Source organism: Schistocerca nitens, chromosome 2 (assembly GCF_023898315.1).
Source record: "Schistocerca nitens isolate TAMUIC-IGC-003100 chromosome 2, iqSchNite1.1, whole genome shotgun sequence".
Taxonomy (NCBI): Eukaryota; Metazoa; Arthropoda; class Insecta; order Orthoptera; family Acrididae; genus Schistocerca; species Schistocerca nitens.
Genome location: NC_064615.1, coordinates 545,802,246 through 545,814,875, shown reverse-complemented (window position 1 = coordinate 545,814,875; position 12,630 = coordinate 545,802,246). Strand labels below are relative to the sequence as shown.

At 43.2% G+C, this 12,630-nt stretch overlaps 1 pseudogene; it reads right to left on the bottom strand.

Moving 5' to 3' along the window:
- Positions 1-11,728: 11,728 nt before the first annotated feature.
- On the bottom strand, positions 11,729-11,846 carry LOC126238478 (5S ribosomal RNA; annotated as a pseudogene).
- Between the last annotated feature and the right edge of the window lie 784 nt (positions 11,847-12,630).

Sequence of the window (12,630 nt, the reverse complement as noted above, 5' to 3'; positions counted from 1 at the left end):
CAGAACAGCGTGCAGCCGAACTTCACTATCACTACAGCTCGCACTACACGTAAATAAACCACGGCTGGCTTTGCGCTCGTCCGTGAAAATTCAGGAAACGTTAGCGACATGTTTAACAATAGGCAGCTCTAAAGCTCTCAAACACTGAAGAAGAACTCAAAGTAATCTCGTGTCTGCTATAAGCAAGCAGTCATAAGAGTTCAGAAGTAAAAATTCACCCATTACACTGGCAAATATTAATGAAGAATGTCACTGTATAAATATCGGACTGCTTGCATTAAGCATTTCTGCATTATCCCACTCTTATATTCTTCAGTTTTAATGAGGTAATCAGAAGCAAGACATCGACTTTGCCTTTTTTATGCACAACATGGACCTTAGACAATCGAAATAATGGACAGCATCCTCGTCGATACCACCAATTAATATTTCCCCACAGAATTCACTTTATTGAGAGTGCATACCTATGTTTCATTTTGATAGTATTACACAAACTGCTAAGAAGTACTAATAGCACAACACTGCTATTCGCGCGCAATTAATAAATTTTGCCCGCCATCTTGTGATGCATTTACATATAGTAGCAAATGAACTATTGCAACTTTTACGTAAAAAATGGAAAAGAATTTGGAAAAAGGAACTGATGCATTCTACGCAGTGGGTGTCGAAAAAAATGAAAAAACAATCCCACATTTACTTTCAACTAAAGCGTAGTAATGCTGCTGCTCTTACCTTCTGTGTTTTTTCGGACGGTTCTGTAGTCAGAAGAATTAACATGAAATGGTCCAACACTTTTCTCTCAAAAATTGGTAATTTCTGTCGGCTTTTTTCTTTTTTTGGTACGCAGCTTGCGTAACATGCAACAGTAACAATGAGTTGTAGTAGCAATAATGGATGGCAGAAATGGCTTAAATATAACTAAAATTTCTACTGCTTTTTACTGAAATAATCATCATGGCAGTCGGTCGCCATTGTAACGTAGCCTCTCTGTTATGTTTTTGTTGTTTTTGCGTTATTGTAGTTGTAGAGATATGAAATTATTGTAGCGGTTTGCTTAGTCAGCCGTACTCCGCAATTTTTCACATTAAATGGAGCCTGAGACTTGCGTAAAAAATACTTCGCGTGAAGTGCGATTTGCAGCATAAGCAAAGATTAATTGCGGACTTGCAAACCACTGAATATTAACAGAAAAGCTTTAGAACAATGCCCACGACTGATTAGACGCCTTCAGAGGGGGCGTACATTCGCTTGCGAGTGGTTGCGATCTAATGAGAGAGTTCTATTTTTTTTTTTTTTGGGGGGGGGGGGGGGGGGAAATGATTACGTCGTAACACACTCGGAGATTGCGAACGTATAATCAGGGTAGAGACACGTGCGTTCTATCATTCACCGTGGCCTGGGTTAAAGAATTGCAATTATTTAAATTTAAGAATATTTCTTTTTCTATCGGACTCCTATTTTTATACGCAAAGGAAGATTGCAGGTTCTGAATGTCTCGGCAAAAACACATCGGAATGAATCTTAGCGGCCTCCAAAGGAAAGCAGTGAGCACAATCACGTACCTCTATTGTTGAGCAGCACCGTCGTGAAGATCATCGCCTCCATCTAAAATTCGCATTCTAGAACTAACAGAAAATTTGTACTCCATTGGTATGGGATTTAGGCTTGTTCTTGACAGAAACTGTAAAACACGTTTTTCATCATTTAACACCTTCATTTAACACACACGTAGACATGAAATTATACAGTACGTCTTTACGCCACCACATCAGAAAAAGTAGTTAATACTAGAAGTAATAAAAGAATCTCGAAATTAGTCCTTTCTCTATGAAGGATAAAACAGTTTTTCAGAGTATTCCTCTGGTATGACAGTCGAACAAATTTTCCATTTGCATCTTTGAGATTAAATTATAACATTGTTTAGTTATTTTTCAGAGTACAACGATGGCAAATGTGGTGTCAAAATGTTTATCATTTTTCTCTCTAGCTATTTTGCTGACGAAAACTGTAAGTAGCCTTTTTATATGTATGTACGTTTGCAGAACTTTAGACTGCGTTAATATCACTGACAGTGCTGTGCGCCCTCTGTAAGAGACTCTGTGGCTGCTCGGACTCGCAGTTAGAAGCAGTGTTAGCGCGAGAGAACGGTCTGGACGTCCTTTCGTCATGGAGATTTAACATTGGTTTGACACGGATTTAAAACTGTGGGTAATAGAATTATTGATGATTATATAATTTTTGTAACTGGATGTCACATGATTAAGGTAAAATCTGCTAAATAAATTGTTTGCTCTGCAACAACATCTTTACTTTTCTAATCACATGCCTATTAGTAGTTAGAGCCTACAGTAGTTAGAATCATTTTATTATCTGGCTGTGTACCTGCTGTATTTGTTTTAGTTCGTGTAATGAAGATTTTCTGTGAGGTAAGTGACTTATGAAATGTTTGGGTCATTGTCAGGATTCCTTCTCATTCAGGGTCATTCTTTTGTGTTAATCAAAAGTCAGATTGAATTATCCCTGTATATTGTGGTCCTAAATGAATAGAATAAGTTTGAGCTGTATTTGTCAGGGTAAATTCTGTAGATCAGTGTTGAAACGATAAAGACAAGCATAGGGAGAGTACGTTCAGTTTCACTCAGCAGTTTGATAAATAAACGTAGAAGTTTCACCTTCTCAGTTTTTTCAGCTTAATTTAGAAAAAAGTAAGAAGTTTCAAGACATTACGCCGTTATGGCGTTAACTTTGAAATGGTTTTCTTTGAACGAGTATTACATTTAGGACATTTCGAGAAGACACTAGGAAAGCAAATGAAGTGTCGTGATATCGGAGCTAAATCTGTGAATAAAAATCACTGTAAAGCAACCGGTATAATTTTCTATGAAATGATCTGTCGTAAAGTAAGAAATAAAAGAGATTAGAAAAACATCCGATACGCCTTTGAATGATACTTTAAAACATTTACGGGAAATGAGGTACGTCACATTTGTCTCTAACATATATAATTTCTTACTTTTAGAGAAAGCATTTCACAAAATAATTGAGAGGCATTTTTTCAAATTTTTTTACTATGTCAAGCTGCTATTTCGTGCTCAAAATTAAGTTTTCTTCATGCAGAACGGATTTTCTCTACGGTTGTTGTTTTGTACAGACAACTGATTACTCCACATACAATATGTTACTGCGACCCACAATACGCGATAAGTCATTTATTAATTCCTGTATTCGCACGTGAGCCATTCCACTAGTTTCATATGTTTATTTTCGCCCTATCTTCATTTTGTAGGCCTGCAAAATAGTACAATTTTTTAACATGTCTTTCGCGCATTTTAAACCTCGCCTGGCACTTTAAATGTTCACCTCTGTAGTTCACTCCAATTTCACATTAAGTACTCGATGGTACGTAAGTACTAGCCTGTTGCAATTGCTATATTCATACTTTAAGGTTGTTGAAATTGGTCATGCAGTCAACATGAACACCTGAGACGAGCGCAAGTAAATGGAAAAATCTTCCTCGTACACTCGCGGTACTCTAAGCTGTTTTCCTTTTCTCACAATTACGTCGCCGATTGTGGGAATAAAATTTTAATCAACAACCGTAGAAACAGTTTTCCATTTGAATAACTACTTGAGAAATCATGTAAAAAAGGAAGAAACGAAACACTAAAGCCGTTCGAGAAAGAAAATTCTATCAATACTTATAAGTAAAAAGGAACAGTCAAACCTACGTTGAATTGTTACGCCCTATTACTGCTCCCTACTCCATACTTTATATGTTTCAGATCACGGTTGCATTACCAAAGGCTACCATACCGTTCGGTTGAGATCATCCGTGTCGTGAACTGTGTTTCCAGCAGCCAACAGCCGAACGACTTTCCTTGTACTTGAAATGTTGTGCTAGTCTCGTTTTATTCAAATGGTTCAAATGGCTCTGAGCACTATGGGACTTAATATCTGAGGTCATCAGTCCCATAGAACTTAGAGCTACTTAAACCTAACCAACCTAAGGACATCACACACATCCATGCCCGAGGCAGGATTCGAACCTGCGACCGTAGCGATCGCGCGGCTCCAGACTGAAGCGCCTAGAACGTCTCGTCCACACCGTCCGGCCTTTGTTTTATTTATTATTATCACCACTTTTTTCGAGCACCCCACAACAACGGGTGTCATCGTACTGCTCTGTTGCTTTTTCCTGCTTGTGCTTAATACTGCAGTTAAGCCGAGATAATAGGAACCCGGATACCCACAGAAGCTAATCGCCACGGCTCATCAATACAGCTGAGTTGCTATTTCACTCTCATGTTCTTATTAAATACACTCCTGGAAATTGAAATAAGAACACCGGGACTCATTGTCCCAGGAAGGGGAAACTTTATTGACACATTCCTGGGGTCAGATACATCACATGATCACACTGACAGAACCACAGGCACATAGACACAGGCAACAGAGCATGCACAATGTCGGCACTAGTACAGTGTATATCCACCTTTCGCAGCAATGCAGGCTGCTATTCTCCGATGGAGACGATCGTAGAGATGCTGGATGTAGTCCTGTGGAACGGCATGCCATGCCATTTCCACCTGGTGCCTCAGCGTTCGTGCTGGACGTGCAGACCGCGTGAGACGATGCTTCATCCAGTCCCAAACATGCTCAATGGGGGACAGATCCGGAGATCTTGCTGGCCAGGGTAGCTGACTTACACCTTCTAGAGCACGCTGGGTGGCACGGGATACATGCGGACGTGCATTGTCCTGTTGGAACAGCAAGTTCCCTTGCCGGTCTAGGAGTGGTAGAACGATGGGTTCGATGACGGTTTGGATGTACCGTGCACTATTCAGTGTCCCCTCGACGATCACCAGTGGTGTACGGCCAGTGTAGGAGATCGCTCCCCACACCATGATGCCGGGAGTTGGCCCTGTGTGCCTCGGTCGTATGCAGTCCTGATTGTGGCGCTCACCTGCACGGCGCCAAACACGCATACGACCATCATTGGCACCAAGGCAGAAGCGACTCTCATCGCTGAAGACGACACGTCTCCATTCGTCCCTCCATTCACGCCTGTCGCGACACCACTGGAGGCGGGCTGCACGATGTTGGGGCGTGAGCGGAAGACGGCCTAACGGTGTGCGGGACCGTAGCCCAGCTTCATGGAGACGGTTGCGAATGGTCCTCGCCGATACCCCAGGAGCAACAGTGTCCCTAATTAGCTGGGAAGTGGCGGTGCGGTCCCCTACGTCACTGCGTAGGATCCTACGGTCTTGGCGTGCATCCGTGCGTCGCTGCGGTCCGGTCCCAGGTCGACGGGCACGTGCACCTTCCGCCGACCACTGGCGACAACATCGATGTACTGTGGAGACCTCACGCCCCACGTGTTGAGCAATTCGGCGGTACGTCCACCCGGCCTCCCGCATGCCCACTATACGCCCTCGCTCAAAGTCCGTCAGCTGCACATACGGTTCACGTCCACGCTGTCGCGGCATGCTACCAGTGTTAAAGACTGCGATGGAGCTCCGTATGCCACGGCAAACTGGCTGACACTGACGGCGGCGGTGCACAAATGCTGCGCAACTAGCGCCATTTGACGGCCAACACCGCGGTTCCTGGTGTGTCTGCTGTGCCGTGCGTGTGATCAGTGGTTGTACAGCCCTCTCGCAGTGTCCGGAGCAAGTATGGTGGGTCTGACACACCGGTGTCAATGTGTTCCTTTTTCCATTTCCAGGAGTGTACGTAATAAGAAGAGCAATTTGTAACGAGAAAGTGAGATCTAACAAACTACTTGGGACGCAATCTTCTTATATCGCTTACAGTTTACACACAGGTTAGAAAAGAAAATTCTGTTCCTGTCTAAGGCGCTGGAGTCATGGACTGTGCGGCTGATCCCGGCGGAGGTTCGAGTCCTCCCTCGGGTATGGATGTGTGTGTTTGTCCTTAGGATAATTTAGGTTAAGTAGTGTGTAAGCCTAGGGACTGATGACCTCAGCAGTTAAGTCGCATAAGATTTCACACACATTTGAAAATGTTTTGTTCCCGTCACTAAAAGCTATCTTCTTTTCCACATTGAGTATTCGAAAGATCATGGCACTTTCCTAGCAACAGTGTGTGCCGTAGATCTATTGGGGAGCGAATTACCCTAAAATTTGAGAAAGAGCGCAAGTCATTCTTGTTTTCAAGACGAATCGTCGAACACACCTACAGAAGTATAGGCCAACATCTCCGACGTCCGTCTCTTGCACACTTTTTGAAGTTGTTCCACGCTCGCGCATTTTGACATTTCTGGAGACCCGTTCTGTAGGAACCAAAATGTGTTCAGAAAACAGCAATTGTACGATATCCAGCTCTCTCTGTTCGTCGACGAGACCCAGAAAGCAGAAGATATGGGCGCCCAGGTCAATGCTCCGATACCTGACTTAGGGGAGTTGGGCCGGTCGTGGTGGCCGAGCGGTTCTAGGTGCCACAGTCTGGAACCGCGCGACCGCTGCGGTCGCAGGTTCGAATCCTGCCTCGGGCATGGATGTGTGTGATATCCTTAGGTTGGTTAGGTTTGAGTGGTTCTAGGGGACTGATGACCTTAAAAGTTAAGTCCCATAGTGCTCAGAGCCATTTGAACCATTATTTTAGGGGAGGTGTTTGATACAGTTCCACAATGACGCTTAATGAACAAAATACGGGCGTTCGCAATATCAAACCGGCTGTGGGATTGGACTGAAGAGTTTCTAGGAAACAGAACACAGCATGTGGTTCTGCCCGGAGAGAAATCTTCAGACGTAAAAGTAGTTCGAGCGTACTTCGAGGGACTGTCATAGGATCATTACTTTTCACAATACGTAAACGATCTAGTAGTCAACGTCGGAAGTGTAATGAGGCTTTTCGTTTATGGTGTTGTTGCATACAAACAAGTGGCAACGCTAGAAAACTGCAGAGAAATGAAGGGAGACCTGGAGAGTATCGGCGTTCAGTGAAGTGACTGGCCGTTGACCTCCACCATAAATATGCAGAGAGACATATTATTGTATTATAACATGCTCTGCACCTGTAGGTAGCACAACGTGCCTCGAACATGTCTAACGCGGCGCTTGAGGGTCACAGCACCAAGTAACGACACCTCAAGATGGGCGTATGAGAGCTCGAAACCAGTTGTGTGATAATAAAAGAACTTGACAGCTTCCATAACATGGTTATAGAACCATCACTGGAAACAGCCATACCCATGAAATGTCTAGGAGCATGCGGGCGGAGCTATTTAAGGTGGAACGACCAAGTGAAACCAGTCGTATATAAGACAGATGTCAAACTAAAGTTCATTGGAAGAATCCTCAGCTAACATAGTCAACCTACGATGGAGATAGCTTACAAAACTCTCTTTCGACTAGTACTCTGGGACTCAAACGAGATAAGGTTGATAGAGGAGTAGTGAATATCCAAAGAAGAGTAGCGCGTTTCGTTACAGGTTCAATTAGTATGCGGGAAAGTGTCACAGAGATGTTCAGCTGACTCCAGTAACTGACGCTGCAAAAGAGGCTTTCTGCATCACGGTGTTATTTACTGTTAGAGTTCCGAGACTGTATTTTCCTAGAGTCAACCAATATATAGTTTCCTTCTTATAAGCTTAAGCCGCGGAAAGACCATGAAGATTCGAGCTCACACTGAAGCATGCCAGCGATAGTTCTTTCCAGGGTCCATTGCCGATTGGAACACGATAAGGAGAACCGACACTAGTGTACAAAATACCCTTCGCCACACACCGTAAGGTTGCTTGCGATGTGTAGATGTATCTTTTAGTGTAGTACGGCTGAAATTCTGATGAAATGGGGTCATACACATCACAGTGTAATATAAAAGGAGACCAAAAGCCATTACGTCTTACGGAGGCTAGGCACACGTTTCACAATTCACTAACTGTTCCATACATACACATGTATTTAGCTTGATAAAGGTTTAACTTTTTAGTTTTCACTGACACTGGTATTCTACCACTTTAAATCCCTTGAATCATGAGCACAGAGAGAGCATGGACCACGATCACTTTCAGACATACTGCATTTTCCCACAGGTTTCCCAACAAACCGAATTCGCTCTTCCTATAACAGATGAACCATGGACCTTGCCGTTGGTGGGGAGGCTTGCGTGCCTCAGCGATACAGACAGCCGTACCGTAGGTGCAACCACAACAGAGGGGTATATGTTGAGAGGCCAGACAAACGTGTGGTTCCTGAAGAGGGGCAGCACCCTTTTCAGTAGTTGCAGGGGCAACAGTCTGGATGATTGACTGATCTGGTCTTGTAACACTAACCAAAACGGCCTTGCTGTGCTGGTACTGCCAACGGTTGACAGCAAGGAGAAACTACAGCCATTTTTCCCCCAGGGCATGAAGCTTTGCTGTATGGTTGAATGATGATGGCGTCCTCTTGAGTAAAATATTCCGGAGGTAAAATAGTCCCCCATTCGGGTCTCCGGGCACGGACTACTCAAGAAGACGTCGTTATCACGAGAAATAAAACTGGCGTTCTACGGATCGGAGCGTGGAATGTCAGATCACTTAATCGGGCAGGTAGGTTAGAAAATTTAAAAAGGGAAATGGAAAGTTTAAAGTTAGATATAGTGGGAATTAGTGAAGTTCGGTGGTGGGAGGAACAAGACTTTTGGTCAGGTGAATACAGGATTATAAATACAAAATGCAGGAGTTGGTTTGATAATGAATAAAAAAATAGGAGTGCGGGTGAGCTACTACAAACAGCATAGTGAACGCATTATTGTGGCCAAGATAGACACGAAGCCCACGCCTACTACAGTAGTACAAGTTTATATGCCAACTAGCTCTGCAGATGACGAAGAAATTGAAGAAATGTATGATGAAATCAAAGAAATTATTCAGATAGTGAAGGGAGACGAAAATTTAATAGTCATGGGTGACTGGAATTCGGTATTAGAAAAAGGGAGAGAAGGAAACATAGTAGGTGACTATGGATTGGGGGTAAGAAATGAAAGAGGAAGCAGCCTGGTAGAATTTTGCACAGAGCACAACTTAATAATAGCGAACACTTGGTTCAAGAATCATAAAAGAAGGTTGTATACATGGAGGAAGCCTGGAGATACTGACAGGTTTCAGATAGATTATATAATGGTAAGACAGAGATTTAGGAACCAGGTTTTAAATTGTAAGACATTTACAGGGGCAGATGTGGACTCTGACCACAATCTATTGGTTATGATCTGTAGATTGAAACTGAAGAAAATGAAAAAAAATTACAATTTAAGCAGAAGGGACCTGGATAAACTGACTAAACTAGAGGGCGTACAGAGTTTCAGGGACAGCGTAAGGGAACAATTGACAGGAATGGGGGAAAGAAATACAGTAGAAGAGGAATGGGTAGCTTTGAGGGATGAAGTAGTGAAGGCAGCAGAGGATCAAGTAGGTCAAAAGACGAAGGCTAGTAGAAATCCTTGGGTAACACAAGAAATATTGAATTTAATTGATGAAAGGGGAAAATATAAAAAATCAGTAAATGAAGCAGGCAAAAAGGAATAGGAACGTTTCAAAAATGAGATCGACAGGAAGTGCAAAATGGCTAAGCAGGGATGGCTAGAAGACAAATGTAAGGATGTTGAGGCTTATCTCACGAGGGGTAAGATAAATACCGCCTACGGGAAAATTAAAGAAACCTTTGGAGAAAAGAGAACCACTTGCATGAATATCAAGAACACAGATGGAAACCCAGTTCTAAGCAAAGAAGGGAAAGCAGAAAGTTGGAAGGAGTATATAGAGGGTCTGTACAAGGTAGATGTACTTGAGGACAAAATTATGGAAATGGAAGAGGGTGTAGATGAAGATGAAATGGGAGATATGATTCTGCGTGAAGAGTTTGACAGAGCACTGAAAGACCTGAGTCGAAACAAGGTTCCGGGAGTAGATAACATTCCATTAGAACTACTGACAGCCTTGGGAGAGCCAGTCCTGACAAAACTCTACCATCTGGTGAGCAAGATGTATGAGACAGGTGAAATACCCTCAGACTTGAAGAAGAATGTAATAATTCCAATCCCAAAGAAAGCAGGTGTTGACAGATGTGAAAATTACCGAACTATCAGTTTAGTAAGTCACTGCTGCAAAATACTAACGCGAATTCTTTACAGACGAGTGGAAAAAGTAGTTGAAGCCGACCTCGGGGAACATCAGTTTGGATTCTGTAAAAATATTGGAACACGTGAGGTAATACTGACCCTACGACTTATCTTAGAAGCTAGATTAAGGAAAGGCTAGCCTACATTTCTAGCATTTGTAGACTTAGAGAAAGCTTTTGACAATGTTGGCTGGAATACTCTCTTTCAAATTCTGAATGTGGCATGGGTAAAATACAGGGAGCGAAAGGCTATTTACAATTTGTACAGAAATCAGATGGCAGTTATAAGAGTCGAGGGGTATGAAAGGGATGCAGTGGTTGGGAAGGGAGTGAGACAGTGTTGTAGCCTCTCCCCGATGTTATTCAATCTGTAGATTGAGCAAGCAGTGAAGGAAACAAAGGAAAGATTCGGAGTAGGAATTAAAATCGATGGAGAAGAAATACAAACTTTGAGGTTCGCCGATGACATTGCAATTCTGTCAGAGACAGCAAAGGACTTGGAAGACCAGTTGAGCGGAATGGATAGTGTCTCGAAGTTAGGATATAAGATGAACAGCAACAAAAGCAGAACGAGGATAATGGAATGTAGTCGAATCAAGTCGGGTGATGCTGAGGAAATTAGATTACGAAATGAGACACTTAAAGCAGTAAAGGAGTTTTGCTATTTGGGGAGCAAAATAACTGATGATGGTCGAAGTAGAGAGGATACAAAATGTAGACTGGCAATGTCAAGGGAAGGGTTTCTGAAGAAGAAAAATTTGTTAACATCGAGTATAGATTTAAGTGTCAGGAAGTCGTTTCTGAAAGTATTCGTAGGGAGTGTAGCCATGTATGGAAGTGAAACATAGAAGTGAACTAGTTTATACAAGAAGAGAAGCTTTCGAAATGTTGTGCTACAGAAGAATGCTGAAGATTAGATGGGTAGATCACATAACTAATGAGGAGGTATTGAGTAGGATTGGGGAGAGGAGAAGTTTGTGGCACAATTTGACTAGAAGAAGGGATCGGTTGGTAGGACATGTTCTGAGGCTTCAAGGTATCACCAATTTAGTATTGGAGGGCAGCGCGTAGGGTAAAAACCGTAGAGGGAGACCAAGAGATGAATACACCAAGCAGATTCAGAAGGTTGTAGGTTGCAGTAGGTACTGGGAGGTGAAGAAGCTAGCACAGGATAGAGTAGCATGGAGAGCTGCATCAAACCAGTCTCAGGATTGAAGACCACAACAACAACATAACAGATTTTAAGTATTAGGGCCAATCCATACCGCTTCATGTCGTTCAGCTCCTGTATTAAGTAAATTCCGATTCCTTTCGATGGTATCAGTTGTTCTCCTACCAGGCTACTGCACCTTTCAAATAATCTTACACACTCTTCCCTTTTATCAGTAATCTGAGGATAATCAAGCACTCCGTCGTCAGGCCACGAGTGGCCTACCTGGACAATCCGACCACCGTGTCATCCTTGGTGGAGGATGCGGATAGGAGGGGCGTGGGTTCAGCACACCGCTCTCCCGATCGTAATATGATATTCTGGACCGAAGCCGCTACTATTCGGTCGAGTAGCCCCTCAATTGGCAGCACGAGGCTGAGTGCACCCCGAAAAATGGCAACAGCACATGGTGCCCCGGATGGTCACCCATCCAAGTGCCTACTACGCCCGACAGCGCTTAACTTCGGTGAACTTATGGGAACCGGTGTATCCACTGCGGCAAGGCCGTTGCATTCTGAGGATAATATGATGAGAAAATTGTTCCCCTAATAAGTTAATTTGAATCCAATTACCTCACAAAGCATCAAAAAGAAGTGAAGTTAGAAATTAAACAAACATATGGTCGTGATAACATGTGATTGTCACCTATAGGAAAACATGTCACAAACCTCATTATAATTAGTGGCATTCAAGATTTGTCACATCAGCCTATGTTGTTCTCTTTCGAGAGGACAGATATCTATACCGTTTGGCTAAAGTGCTTTAAATTTTCTAAGGTTTTTGTATCTTGCTTAAGCCGCATTGCGGTATGGTTCCTTTCAAACGGACGCCGACTATTCCCTTTCCCAGTCTTATCCAATCTGAGGTTTGCTCCATTTCTGATGATCTCGTCGTCTTTCCTTAAGACGTCCTTGCTGCTGCACGACAAAATACTTGAATATGGAATTTAGCTCACACACACACTCACATGGCCTCGTAGGATGAACAGCAGGATTTTGTGGAATGCTAAAGCTTATTGACCTGCTGCACACACACTTAAGTGTGCTGCTTCGCCTGAATCTCGCTAACGGGCTCAAAACTTCAACTTGTCAGTGGCTCGTTTCTAGTTCTTCCACGATCGTCAGAGGATCTGTCACATCGGCATGGGAGTAGCATCCGTGGGAGTTTGTTATATGATACCTTGACGTATTAGTTCTTCTGCTCTTCGCACAATACTCGTACGCGGGCGAGAACGGAAAGAAGCTTTTATTTGGCAAGCCGCTCTTGGGACGCTCAGTCGGAAGAGCTCATTCGGCG